The sequence below is a fragment of the Oncorhynchus gorbuscha genome, linkage group LG18, assembly GCF_021184085.1.
Source record: "Oncorhynchus gorbuscha isolate QuinsamMale2020 ecotype Even-year linkage group LG18, OgorEven_v1.0, whole genome shotgun sequence".
In the NCBI taxonomy this organism is placed as follows: domain Eukaryota; kingdom Metazoa; phylum Chordata; class Actinopteri; order Salmoniformes; family Salmonidae; genus Oncorhynchus; species Oncorhynchus gorbuscha.
The window spans coordinates 50,843,966-50,857,896 of NC_060190.1; the positions used below are offsets into that span (position 1 = coordinate 50,843,966).

Below are 13,931 nucleotides of genomic sequence, written 5' to 3' on the forward strand. Positions count from 1 at the left end.
CTTTATCATGATATCCATGTGTAAAGACCTTTATCATGATGTCCTTTATCATGATGTCCATGTGTAAAGACCTTTATCATGATGTCCATGTGTAAATACCTTTATCATGATGTCCTTTATCATGGTGTCCATTATCATGGTGTCCAAGTGTAAAGACCTTTATCATGATGTCCAAGTGTAAAGACCTTTATCATGATGTCCTTTATCATGGTGTCCATTATCATGGTGTCCTTTATCATGATGTCCTTTATCATGGTGTCCATTATCATGGTGTCCATTATCATGATGTCCTTTATCATGATGTCCTTTATCATGGTGTCCATTATCATGGTGTCCAAGTGTAAAGACCTTTATCATGATGTCCAAGTGTAAATACCTTTATCATGATGTCCTTTATCATGATGTCCATGTGTAAATACCTTTATCATGATGTCCTTTATCATGATGTCCTTTATCATGATGTCCATGTGTAAATACCTTTATTGTGATGTCCTTTATCATGATGTCCATGTGTAAATACCTTTATTGTGATGTCCTTTATCATGATGCCATGTGTAAATACCTTTATCATGATGACCAAGTGTAAATACCTTTATCATGATGTCCTTTATCATGGTGTCCAAGTGTAAAGACCTTTATCATGATGTCCTTTATGATGGTGTCCAAGTGTAAAGACCTTTATCATGATGTCCTTTATCATGGTGTCCAAGTGTAAAGATCTTTATCATGATGTCCTTTATCATGGTGTCCTTTATCATGATATCCATTTGTAAAGACCTTTATCATGATGTCCTTTATCATGATGTCCATGTGTAAAGACCTTTATCATGATGTGCATGTGTAAATACCTTTATCATGATGTCCTTTATCATGGTGTCCATTATCATGGTGTCCAAGTGTAAAGACCTTTATCATGATGTCCAAGTGTAAAGACCTTTATCATGATGTCCTTTATCATGGTGTCCAAGTGTAAAGACCTTTATCATTATGTCCTTTATCATGATGTCCTTTATCATGGTGTCCATTAGCATGGTGTCCTTTATCATGATGTCCTTTATCATGGTGTCCATTATCATGGTGTCCATTATCATGATGTCCTTTATCATGATGTCCTTTATCATGGTGTCCATTATCATGGTGTCCAAGTGTAAAGACCTTTATCATGATGTCCAAGTGTAAATACCTTTATCATGATGTCCTTTATCATGGTGTCCATGTGTAAATACCTTTATCATGATGTCCATGTGTAAATACCTTTATCACGATGTCCTTTATCATGATCTCCTTTATCATGATGTCCATGTGTAAATACCTTTATCATGATGTCCTTTGTTGTCCTTAAGCCATTTTGCCACAACTTTGGAAGTATGCTTGGAATCAATGTCCATTTGGAAGACCCAGAAGCTTTAACTTCCTGACTAATGTCTTGAGATGTTGCTTCAATATATCCCCATAATTTTCCTACCTCATGATGTCGTCTATTTTGTGAAGTGCACCAGTCCCTCCTGCAGAGCCCCCCCACAACATGATGCTGCCACCCCCGTGGTTCACGGTCGGGATGGTGTTCTTCAGCTTGCAAACCTCCCCCTTTTTCCTCCAAACATGACAATGGTCATTAAGGCCAAACAGTTCCATTTTCGTTTCATCAGACCAGAGGACAATCCTCCACAAAGTATGATCTTTGTCACCATGTGCAGTTGCAAATTGTAGTCTGGCTTTTTTATGGTGGTTTTGGAGCAGTGGCTTCTTCCTTGCTGAGTTGTCTTTCAGGTTATGTTGATATAGGACTCGTTTTACTGTGGATGTAGATACTTTTGTACCTGTTTCCTCCAGCGTCTTCACAATGTCCTTTGCTGTTGTTCTGGGATTGATTTACACTTTTCGCTCCAAAGTACGTTCATCTCTAGGAAACAGAACGTGTCTCCTTCCTCAGCGGTATGACGGCTGTGTGGTCCCATGGTGTTAATACTTGCATACTATTGTTTGTACAGATGAACGTGGTACCTTCAGGGGTTTGGAAATTGGTCCCAAGGATGAACCAGACTTGTGGAGGTCAACAAAAAATGTTCTGAGGTCTTTGCTGATTTCTTTTGATTTTCCCATGATATCAAGCAAAGAGGCACTGAGTTTGAAAGTAGGCCTTGAAATACACCCACAGGTACACCTCCAATTGACTCAAATGATGGCAAGTAGCCAATCAGAAGCTTCTATAGCAATGGCATCATTTTCTGGAATGTTCCAAGCTGTATAAAGGCACAGTCGACTTAGTGAATGTAAACTTCTGACCCACTGGAATTGTGATACAGTGAATTATAAGTGAAATAATCTGTATGTAAACCATTTTTAGGAAAAAATTACTTGTTTCAAGCACAAAGTAGATGTCCTAACCGACTTGCCAAAACTATACATTTGTGGAGTGGTTGAAAAACGACTCCAACGACTCCAACCTAAGTGTATGTAAACTTCCGACCTCAACTGTATAACTGCTTCTAGCCACTGGTGGTAAAGTCTTGAACCACATAAGAACAGCAAGCGTGTGAACGTGCGGTACAGGCTGACTACACCCGGTGTTGCAAAATACATTTTGCATCCACACTGCTCATGCACGCCAACGTGCGTCTGCTTTGCCAAGGGCTCAAATAGAAGTCAGTTCTATTTCTGATGCAGATCGCACTGCAAGTCCTGCCTTTCCCATCATCTCATTGGTTTATAGAAGCAGGTACCCATGTGCCATCTCCTCATTGGTTATACCCACGTGGGTCTGAAAGACGAACGAGGTCAGTGGCGGTAATGCACCTAATTTATGAGTCAAGAGTCAAGAGATGTCAAGAGAAGAAAAGGCCTAGGAGGTGAGATGATTAGAAATGATTCGGTTGACCGTTTTATGTGTGGATACATTTTCAGAGTAGAGGACCTTGTGCATTTCAGGTAAAATAACAACTCAATGTTTATCCCAGGATAAAATTAGCTAACAGCAAACTAGCTAAATAGGACAAATTAGCTAGCAAGTGCAAGCTAGCTAGCTAAATTGCCATAAATGTTTAATGCTTTTTGAGATGTCCCCAAATTAATTTAATTGGTTTAGAGTTTGTTTTGATATTTTAACCTGTGTGACGTGATCACGTTTGGTGTGTGGGGACAAAATTCATTTATGCATGATGGCAAACGGGCACAGCCAGTGTTGGGTTCCGTGTTAGGCATGCTGCAAGGAGGCATGAGGACTGCAGATGTGGCCAGGGCAATAAATTGCCATGTCCGTACTGTGAGACGCCTATGACAGCGCTACAGGGAGACAGGGTGGACAGCTGATATCCTCACAGTGGCAGACCACGTGTAACAACACTTGCACAGGATCGGTACATCCGAACATCACACTTGCGGGACAGGTTCAGGATGGCAACAACAACTGCTCAAGATACACCAGGAACGCACAATCCCTCCATCAGAGCTCAGACTGTCTGCAATAGGCTGAGAGGCTGGACTGAGGGCTTGTAGGCCTGTTGTAAGGCAGGTTCTCACCAGACATCACCGGCAACAACGTTGCCTATGGGCACAAACCCACCATTGCTGGACCAGACAGGACTGGCAAAAAGTGCTTTTCACTGAGGAGTCACGGTTTTGTCTTACCAGGGGTGATGGTCGGATTCACATTTATCGTTGAAGGAATGAGCGTTATGCAGAGGCCTGTACTCTGGAGCGGGATTGATTTGGAGGTGGAGGGTCCGTCATAGACTGGGGCGGTGTGTCACAGCATCATCAGACTGTGATTGTTGTCTTTGCAGGCAATCTCAATGCTGTGCGTTACAGGGAAGACATCCTCCTCCATCATGTGGTACCCTTACTGCAGGCTCATCCTGACATGACCCTCCAGCATGACAATGTCACCAGCCATACTGCTCGTTCTGTGCGTGATATCCTGCAAGACAGGAATGTTAGTGTTCTGCCATGGCCAGCGAAGAGCCCGGATCTCAATCCCATTGAGCAAGTCTGGGACCTGCTGGATCGGAGGGTGAGGGCTAGGGCCATTCCCCCCCAGAAATGTCTGGGAACTTGCAGGTTCCTTGGTGGAAGAGTGGGGTAACATCTCACAGCAAGAACTGGCAAATCTGGTGCCATCCATGAGGAGATGCACTGCAGTATTTAATGCAGCTGGTGGCCACACCAGATACTGACTGTTACTTTTGATTTTGACCCCCCCCCCTTTGTTCAGGGACACATAATTCCATTTCTGTTAGTCAAATGTCTGTGGAACTTGTTCAGTTGTCTCAGTTGTTGAATCTTGTTATGTTCATACAAATATTTACACGTTAAGTTTGCTGAAAATAAACTCAGTTGACAGTGAGAGGACGTTTCTTTTTTTTGCTGAGTTTATATAGGAGTGTTAAAGGGGCAGTGCAGTTCATTTACAATAGTTTTTTAAAATTGTATTTCCCCACTATGAGTTTGAAAATCATGACAATGTCCTTTTTATGAAGAGCTGTTTGAAAAAATTGCCTGGAATTTGTCCCGCCCTGGCCATACAGGCTTTTATTCTCTATTTTGGTTAGGCCAGGGTGTGACTAGGGTGGGCATTCTATGTTCATTTTCTATGTTTTGTATTTCTTTGTTTTTGGCCGGGTGTGGTTCTCAATCAGAGGCACCTGTTTATCGTTGTCTCTGATTGAGAACCATACTTAGGTAGCTTTTTCCCACATGGGTTTTGTGGGTAGTTGCTTTCTGTTTAGTGTTTTTCACCTTTCAGGACTGTTTCGGTTATTCCCTTTTTTAATTTTTTTATTTAGTGTTCAGTGGCAATAAACAAACATGAAGACCTACCACGCTGTGCTCTGATCCTCACCTTCTTCCACCAACAGCCGTTACAGAATTTCAGTTTTTGGCCCAGAATATGACATCACAATCTGATCTGATTATTTTGATCAATGACATGTCTTATTTTATTTGCATATGTTTCCTCCTACTTTGAAGGAGGGTAGTGATTAAGTGATAGAAGAGAAGCTGTTTGGATAATGTATTGATATGGGTGTTGTTCATCTCAGGCCGGAAAACCGTGCCAGTATATCCTCCAAACACCGGCTTCGAGGACATTATCATTTCTATACAACGGGTTACCAACATATTTGTATTTTCTATTTACGAAAGCAGCCGCTACTCTTCCTGGGGTCCAGCAAAATTAAGGCAGTTTATACAATTTAAAATATATTACAATATGTTCAAAGATTTCACAACACATTGTGTGCCCTCAGGCACCTACTCCACCACAACCACATATCTACAGTACTAAATACATGTGTATAGTGTGTATGTTATATTCAAATAATGTTTTACATAGTTTTGATGAATTTATTCCTACTATTTCATCCTTCCACAAGACATAGTCCCGACACAAATCTAGGGTTGCTACCCAAGCCGACTGGTCGTTCGTTCTATCGGTTCGGTTGCCATACTGGCTGGCAACGTTTCTATCCCTCGCTTACTAGCTAACCAACTACGGCTAACTTAAAGTCACGTCAACCAGTGGAGCCAGAATAACTAAGTAGCTGTATTTGTTTAAGCTATGAGACATTAGGCTGATGTGACAGTGGGCTGATGAGACAGTGGGCTGATGAGACAGTGGACTGATGAGACAGTGGACTGATGGGACAGTGGGCTGATGAGACAGTGGGCTGATGAGACAGTGGGCTGATGAGACAGTGGACTGATGAGACAGTGGACTGATGGGACAGTGGGCTGATGAGACAGTGGACTGATGGGACAGTGGGCTGATGGGACAGTGGACTGATAGGACAGAGGGCTGATGGGACAGTGGGCTGATGAGACAGTGGACTGATGAGACAGTGGGCTGATGAGACAGTGGACTGATGGGACAGTGGACTGATGAGACAGTGGACTGATGGGAAAGTGGGCTGATGGGACAGTGGACTGATGGGACAGTGGACTGATGGGACAGTGGACTGATGGGACAGAGGGCTGATGGGACAGTGGACTGATGGGACAGTGGACTGATGGGACAGAGGGCTGATGGGACAGTGGACTGATGGAACAGTGGACTGATGGGACAGAGGGCTGATGGGACAGTGGACTGATGGGAGAGTGGACTGATGGGACAGTGGACTGATGGGACAGAGGGCTGATGGGACAGTGGACTGATGGGACAGAGGGCTGATGGGACAGTGGACTGATGGGACAGTGGGCTGATGGGACAGTGGACTGATGGAACAGTGGACTGATGGGACAGTGGGCTGATGAGACAGTGGGCTGATGAGACAGTGGACTGATGAGACAGTGGGCTGATGAGACAGTGGGCTGATGAGACAGTGGGCTGATGAGACAGTGGGCTGATGAGACAGTGGGCTGATGAGACAGTGGACTGATGAGACAGTGGACTGATGAGACAGTGGATTGTGCAGTCCGATAGAACAGAGTAAATAGGCATTTTAACCATAACAATTAGCTAATGATATACGCGATATACGCATAGAAAATGTGCTCTTTCGTCAGGACACTGTTGTTCAGAGCAGCTAACCCTTTTCCTAATCTTAACCTTAACTTCATTCTCATAACCTGCTACGTTAATTATCCTGCCATGTTAATTAGCCTAACCTGCTATAGGACTCCCAATCATGGGCTCCCGAGTGGCACAGCGGGCAAAAAACACGACAGGACAGGGCGAAACACAATCACAGCACGGTGAATACTAAACAAGGAACCGACGGGACAGGAACGGAACACAAAGGAATAAATAGGGACTCTAATCAGGGGAAAGGATCGGGAACAGGTGTGGGAAGACTAAATGATGATTAGGGGAATAGGAACAGCTGGGAGCAGGAACGGAACGATAGAGAGAAGAGAGAGCGAGAGAGTGAGAGAGGGAGGGGGAGAGAGAGGGATAGAAAGAGGGAAAGAACCAAATAAGACCAGCAGAGGGAAACGAATAGAATGGGGAGCACAGGGACAAGACATGATAATAAATGACAAACATGACAGGGGGTGTCACTACATGTTCAAATTCAGGCTGTACCCCATCTAGCTGTGATTGGGAGTTCCATAGGGCGGCACACTATTGGCCCAGCGTCGATACTTGCAGATGGTGAATACAGTAGCTAGGTGGGAAAACCACATCACAGGCATAGTAAGTTGAACTACTAAGTGGTTAGTGAGAGACCATTAAACCATAGAAAGCCAGTTTGTCCAGACAAACCAGTCTAGAAAAGTCCGGAACCTTCTGAAGTTCCATTTTATAAATCTAAACCAATAGAAAAATGGAAAGTAGCTTTCTCATTAGTTACTAGGGAGAGAGATGTGTGTTGTCCCATCGGTGTCCCAACTCAAATATCACATCAACAAATGAGAGCGGCATGAGGCAAAAAAACACTGACCTTTTTGTTTCTTTGTAACATTCACAACAACATACATTTTAAGTACAATTGAACTTCAAATTTCACAGACCAAGTGTGTGTTTCAGCTGTCATGGGCAGGCTAGCTGTTTGGAGAAGGAGCTGCTTCCTGTATGTACCATTGATCCTTTCATCCTTTTTTAGTCAATTCAAATGAAGATTCAAATTAAGTATTTAATGTGTGTATATATATGTGTGTGTGCTGTGTGAAGAGAGCATATGAAAATGCATTCAAAGCACTTTTACATTGATAATGAAACCAGTGACAAACATGTTAGAGTCAAACATGCAGAGGAGTGTCACTGCAACAGGAATCATTACAAGCCCAGCAGTGTGTTCTGAGGAGTCAAAGTGAAAGTACCTCCAGCTGACTTGAGATGACCCTGTTCGGCAGAAACATGCCTAAGGCAGTTTGAGAAATCACCTGACATTACCAGCCTTAAAGATAATAAAAATACCTACCTTGCTCCATCCCACTATTCAGCGTAGGTCTACCCTACATACTGTACATACATACAGTATTCAAACCCCTTGTTATTTACATAAGTATTCAGACCCGTTGCTATGAGACTCGAAATTGAGCTCAGGTGGATCCAGTTTCCATTGATCATCCTTGAACTGTTTCTACAACTTGATTGGAGGCCACCTGTGGTAAATTCAATTGATTGGACATGATTTGGAAAGGCACACACCTGTCATATATACATACATACATATATATATATATATGTATATATATTTTTTTTATTGATTTAACCTTTATTTAACCACAGTAGGCAAGTTAAGAACAAATTCTTATTTACAATGACAGCCTGCCCGGGCCAAACCCGGACAACGCTGGGCAAGCACGACTTACAGTCATACATCCATACATTTTACCTATGGGTGGTTACAGAAATAGAACCCACTATCATGGACCTTTAATTGTTATGTACTCCCAGCTGAGCTACAGAGACGCATTGTGTTATGGGTATGCTTGTCACCGGCAATGCCTGATGAGTTTATCAGGATCAAAACAAATATGAAAGGAGCAAAGCCCAGGTAAAAAGTGTGTCTGTCTTCTGAAAAAACTCTATCCCAGGGATAGGTTATCTTGTTTCTCTGCTCATCTCTGCTCTTCCCAGTATAACTCTGCTCAGCGGTCACTTCCTCATTCCAACCCTCTTCCTGGATTCAGACTAGAGACCTGGTTGTTCACACTTCCCCTATTCAAAGGCCGTGGTTTGGAAAGTCCCATCACTCGTCTGTTTCAGTTCAGTTGTTACATATTATCCAATAGGAAAATCAACTTTTCAGTTTCTCACCTGTTGCTAGGGAGATGTGTAACCCTATTGACAAGGGTGAGGGAATGAAGCTTAGCAGACTACAGTGAACTGAAGCTGAGGCAGGAGGACCACAAGTCTTTCCCTGATGGACATAAGGGTCCATAACAACTACAGTCGTGGCCTAAAGTTTTCAGAATGACACAAATATTAAATCCACAAAGTTTGCTGCTTCAGTGTCTCTAGATATTTTTGTCAGATGTTACTATGGAATACTGAAGTATAATTACAAGTATTTCATAAGTGTCAAAGGCTTTTTTTGACAGTTACATGAAGTTGATGCAAAGAGTCAATATTTACAGTGTTGACACTTCTTTTTCAAGCCCTCTGCAATCCGCCCTGGCATGCTGCCAATTAACGTCTGGGCCACATCCTGACTGATGGTAGCCCATTCTTGCATAATCAATGCTTGGAGTTTGTCAGAATTTGTTGGTTTTTGTTTGTTCACCCGCCTCTTGAGGATTGACCACAAGTTCTCAATGAGATTAAGGTCTGGGGAGTTTCCTGGACATGGACCCAGAATATCGATGTTTTGTTCCCCGAGCCACTTAGTTATCAGAGCAGCTCACAGATTACTGTACCTGTACATAGCCCATCTATAATTTAGCCCAAACAACTACCTCTCCCCCTACTGTATTTATTTATTCCTTTTTTTTGCCTTTACCTCCCTTATCGCACCTCATTTGCTCACATTGTATATAGACGTATTTGACTACTGTATTATTGACTGTATGTTTGTTTACTCCATGTGTAACTCTGTGTTGTTGTTTGAGTCGAACTGCTTTGCTTTATCTTGGCCAGGTCACAGTTGTAAACGAGAACTTGTTCTCAACTAGCTTACCTGGTTAAAGGTGAAATAAAAAATAAATAAATAAATACCTAGTCTGTTGCACAAACACAGCTTCAGTAGTCATAGAGGTACAGCATGGCAGCAGTCTCATAGTTTACAGGAGACAGAGCTAGAGGTGAATGTATTAGGGCATACTATGGAGAGTACTGAGTATAAGATCGTACACTACTACTGTATTAGGGCATACTGTGGAGAGTACTGAGTATAAGATCGTACACTACTACTGTATTAGGGCATACTGTGGAGAGTACTGAGTATAAGATCGTACACTACTACTGTATTAGGGCATACTATGGAGAGTACTGAGTATAAGATCGTACACTACTACTGTATTAGGGCATACTGTGGAGAGTACTGAGTATAAGATCGTACACTACTACTGTATTAGGGCATACTGTGGAGAGTACTGAGTATAAGATCGTACACTACTACTGTATTAGGGCATACTGTGGAGAGTACTGAGTATAAGATCGTACACTACTACTGTATTAGGGCATACTATGGAGAGTACTGAGTATAAGATCGTACACTACTACTGTATTAGGGCATACTGTGGAGAGTACTGAGTATAAGATCGTACACTACTACTGTATTAGGGCATACTATGGAGAGTACTGAGTATAAGATCGTACACTACTACTGTATTAGGGCATACTGTGGAGAGTACTGAGTATAAGATCGTACACTACTACTGTATTAGGGCATACTATGGAGAGTACTGAGTATAAGATCGTACACTACTACTGTATTAGGGCATACTGTGGAGAGTACTGAGTATAAGATCGTACACTACTACTGTATTAGGGCATACTATGGAGAGTACTGAGTATAAGATCGTACACTACTACTGTATTAGGGTATACTATGGAGAGTACTGAGTATAAGATCGTACACTACTACTGTATTAGGGTATACTATGGAGAGTACTGAGTATAAGATCGTATACTACTACTGTATTAGGGTATACTATGGAGAGTACTGAGTATAAGATCATACACTACTACACAGCCATACAGAGTATATACAGTATGTAGAATTAAAATGATCAGAATGGATATAGTAAAGCAGCATGTACATAGCAGTTTCTGGGTACTGTGGCCCTCATACCTCTCTCTGTGTAATATGTAAAGATACGGAGAGCTGTAACCCAGGGTCTCCCAGGACATTCTCACTGGGCTGTAGCTCCAGACCATAAGCATTTATTTCTATTATCGAGAACAGAACATTTGAAAGCCATTAGGTGGGTCACACCATTAAATTGTGGTCAGTCTCTCTGCAGACTCTGGACTGATGGCTCTTGACCCTGTGTTGGACAGAGCAGGTGAAACCCATTCAGCCCTGACAGCATTCCCTAGGACTGGTCTTGTCTAGACAATAACATGTCTGGTTCCTCAAACAGAAACAAAATATACAGAGGTATGCACAGTATGTGTACAGTTGACATGCAATATACTGTACATGCCAGTCATTTGTGATCAAAAGCAGGTCAGATGTTGAAATGTCAAGAATAACTACATTAGCATATTATTTAAATGTAGCCTAGTCGTGAAGAGCATAAGTTTATGAGAAATGCAACTGACAAACGTAATACATTATTCCTAATAGCATAACCTTTGTACTGTGTTCATGTCATCACCCTGGTCTCTGGTCGTATGTGATTCCCTATCTCCCTATCAGAAGACAGGTAACCTTGATCCTGTCAGATTTACAGGAGTTCCTAGGTAGTAGGAGTTGGGGATCGATTTAGGATTCAGAACAAGAACGTCACACCAACCACAGGGAAGTGACCGATACACGACATGTTCAAGGTCACCGTCATTTTACCTCAGATACCAAGAAAACATCAAACCCAACCTTAGTAAACAGAGACACTGAATCATAATGGTTTATTGAAAAGCTTGTACCATATCAAAGGTGTGTAAAATATGTCCCAGTTAAATAGGAGACCTGAAACCACAACGACGACAGAGCAGAAAATGAAGGGAGCTGAAATCAACCATATACAATCTTATCAATGAGACATGAAGGAGGTTGCTTTCCAGGGGTGTGATGTCAGTACAGGGGTGTGATGTCAGTACAGGGGTGTGATGTCAGTACAGGGGTGTGATGTCAGTACAGGGGTGTGATGTCAGGACAGGGGTGTGATGACAGGGGTGTGATGTCAGTACAGGGGTGTGATGTCAGTACAGGGGTGTGATGTCAGGACAGGGGTGTGATGACAGGGGTGTGATGTCAGTACAGGGGTGTGATGTCAGTACAGGGGTGTGATGTCAGTACAGGGGTGTGATGTCAGGACAGGGGTGTGATGACAGGGGTGTGATGTCAGTACAGGGGTGTGATGTCAGTACAGGGGTGTGATGTCAGGACAGGGGTGTGATGTCAGGACAGGGGTGTGATGTCAGGACAGGGGTGTGATGACAGGGGTGTGATGTCAGGACAGGGGTGTGATGTCAGTACAGGGGTGTGATGTCAGGACAGGGGTGTGATGTCAGGACAGGGGTGTGATGTCAGTACAGGGGTGTAATGTCAGGACAGGGGTGTGATGTCAGGACAGGGGTGTGATGTCAGGACAGGGGTGTGATGTCAGTACAGGGGTGTGATGTCAGTACAGGGGTGTGATGTCAGGACAGGGGTGTAATGTCAGGACAGGGGTGTGATGTCAGGACAGGGGTGTGATGTCAGGACAGGGGTGTGATGTCAGTACAGGGGTGTGATGTCAGGACAGGGGTGTGATGACAGGGGTGTGATGTCAGTACAGGGGTGTGATGTCAGGACAGGGGTGTGATGTCAGGACAGGGGTGTGATGACAGGGGTTTGATGTCAGTACAGGGGTGTGATGTCAGTACAGGGGTGTGATGTCAGGACAGGGGTGTGATGTCAGGACAGGGGTGTGATGACAGGGGTGTGATGTCAGTACAGGGGTGTGATGTCAGTACAGGGGTGTGATGTCAGGACAGGGGTGTGATGTCAGGACAGGGGTGTGATGTCAGGACAGGGGTGTGATGACAGGGGTGTGATGTCAGTACAGGGGTGTGATGTCAGTACAGGGGTGTGATGTCAGTACAGGGGTGTGATGTCAGTACAGGGGTGTGATGTCAGGACAGGGGTGTGATGTCAGGACAGGGGTGTGATGTCAGGACAGGGGTGTGATGACAGGTGTGTGATGTCAGTACAGGGGTGTGATGTCAGTACAGGGGTGTGATGTCAGGACAGGGGTGTGATGTCAGGACAGGGGTGTGATGTCAGTACAGGGGTGTGATGTCAGTACAGGGGTGTGATGTCAGTACAGGGGTGTGATGTCAGTACAGGGGTGTGATGTCAGTACAGGGGTGTGATGTCAGGACAGGGGTGTGATGTCAGGACAGGGGTGTGATGTCAGGACAGGGGTCTGATGTCAGTACAGGGGTGTGATGTCAGGACAGGGGTGTGATGTCAGGACAGGGGTGTGATGTCAGGACAGGGGTGTGATGTCAGTACAGGGGTGTGATGTCAGTACAGGGGTGTGATGTCAGTACAGGGGTGTGATGTCAGTACAGGGGTGTGATGTCAGGACAGGGGTGTGATGTCAGGACAGGGGTGTGATGTCAGGACAGGGGTGTGATGTCAGTACAGGGGTGTGATGTCAGTACAGGGGTGTGATGTCAGGACAGGGGTGTGATGTCAGGACAGGGGTGTGATGTCAGGACAGGGGTGTGATGTCAGGACAGGGGTGTGATGTCAGGACAGGGGTGTGATGTCAGGACAGGGGTGTGATGTCAGGACAGGGGTGTGATGTCAGGACAGGGGTGTGATGTCAGGACAGGGGTGTGATGTCAGGACAGGGGTGTGATGTCAGGACAGGGGGACATTTAAAGTCTAAAACATGAAGAAATGAAAACAGACTGAAGCTATTTTCTATTCTCATTAACCAGCGTTTTACTCCTTCACAAAACAGCAGTATTACCACACACAATATGTTCACCATTTACTGAACATATTCCTTTTTGTCTTTTGTTCCGTTGAGAACAAGTGTGTTATTTGTTAATGAAAAAGACACAACAGTAAAGCTGAGTAAAGAACCCCCAGCACAGTGGACTGTTGTATGTGCTGCCCACTCAATAACTTACAGTGTTATAGTAGGTCAGTTAAAGCAGTTCTCTACCACACCTATTAGGTAAATCAACAACTAATTACATCATTCTCAGCACTAACTGTCTAAATACTATCAAGCCTAAAGTTGTTCATGGATTAATAATGAAAGGTGTAAGGATAATATGTTACCAACAATATGATTCATTAGGAAAGTATTGATGAATATTCAGTTAAACACTCCAGCAGTAGACGTCCTTTCAGGAACACTGATTCATAACAAGCAAGAAAATCTCA

The 13,931-nt window shown here is 43.7% G+C and overlaps 1 protein-coding gene across 1 annotated transcript in view; it reads right to left on the reverse strand.

Moving 5' to 3' along the window:
* Nucleotides 1-11,435: 11,435 nt before the first annotated feature.
* The window catches only part of LOC124002418 (H-2 class II histocompatibility antigen, I-E beta chain-like), an 8,444-nt gene continuing 5,948 nt past the window's right edge, over nt 11,436-13,931 (reverse strand). Inside the window, exon 6 of the mRNA XM_046309787.1 lies at nt 11,436-13,931. This exon is cut by the window's right edge and continues 37 nt beyond it. The gene's annotated coding sequence lies outside the window, so the exon portion shown is untranslated.